The sequence below is a fragment of the Crocodylus porosus genome, unplaced genomic scaffold, assembly GCF_001723895.1.
Source record: "Crocodylus porosus isolate Cpor-Errol unplaced genomic scaffold, CroPor_comp1, whole genome shotgun sequence".
NCBI lineage: Eukaryota > Metazoa > Chordata > Crocodylia > Crocodylidae > Crocodylus > Crocodylus porosus.
In genome coordinates this window covers 66,957,273-66,958,488 of record NW_017728948.1, presented here as the reverse complement: position 1 = coordinate 66,958,488, position 1,216 = coordinate 66,957,273, and positions in this window count along the sequence as shown.

The following is a 1,216-nucleotide window of genomic DNA, read 5'->3' as shown; positions in this document are numbered from 1 at the left end:
ACCTCACAAGATCATTGAGTCCAGCCCCCCTGCCATAGGCAGGAAATCTGCTGGAGTCAAATTATCCCAGCAAGCTATGCATCTAAATGCCTTTTAATTCAGTCCAGAGTAGGTGCTTGCACCACCTTTGGGGGAAGTCTGTTCCAGACCCTGGGCACTCAGACTGTAAAGAAGTTTTTTTCTTATGTCCAGTCTAAATTGGCCTTCCAGAAGTTTGTGGCCATTAGACCTAGTTACCCCTTGGGGAGCCCTTGTGAACAACTGTTCTCCCAGATCCTGGTGCACCCCTCTTATATACTTATGGGCAGCCACCAAGTCCCTGCTGAGCCTTCTCTTCTCCAGGCTGAAGAGCCCCATGTCCCTCAGCCTCTCCTCATAAACCTTGCTCTCTTGGCCTTTGATTATGTGGGTGGTTCTCCTTTTGACTCTCTCAAGCTTATCCACATCCCTCCTGAAGTGGGGGGCCCAAAACTGAGTACACTACTCCAGCTGCAGCCTCACCAAGGCCGAGTAGAGCGGAGGATGAGGTCTCTGGTTTTGCTTGAGACGCATCGGTCAATGCATGCCAGAGTTTGGTTTGCTTTGCCAGCTATGGTATTGCATCGGTGGCTCATATTCATCTGGTGGTCAATCAAGACTCCCAAGTCTCTTTTGGTCATGGTGCTAGCAAGTGTAGCACTACCAAGCCTATAAATATGGTGCTGGTTTTTCCTCCCAAGGTGGAGCACCCTGCACTTCTCTATGTTAAATGCCATCAGGTTTTGGTCCACCCACCTTGTAAGCCTGTCCAGGTCGGCCTGTATCCCCAGCCCAAAATTATTTTTTTGTTTTTACAAATTATACTAAACATAACACTATTTGAACCTTCTTTAGAAATATATGCAGGTATTTTGTATGGTTGGGGTGGGTGTGGGGTGTATCTGGGGAGGATTTCCAAACCACACATGGAAGCAAGCAAGAGCCTGCCTGGCCTGATGGTGTGCGACTCCGTTTCTCCATATGCAGCTTTCTACCCAGCCCAGTGGTGCACAGCTCCTGGTCTATGTGCCATTGGGTTGAGCCAGCCCTCCATGTGGGACTTCCCATGGACACCTCCCCGCTCCCTCAGCCTCCACCTACACACCATCACCTTGCCCCCACACATGCCCTGCTGGCTCTTCCCACAGCCTCCAACCTTCCCCAGCCCTGGCAGTCACCCACACCCGCACCCACCCCA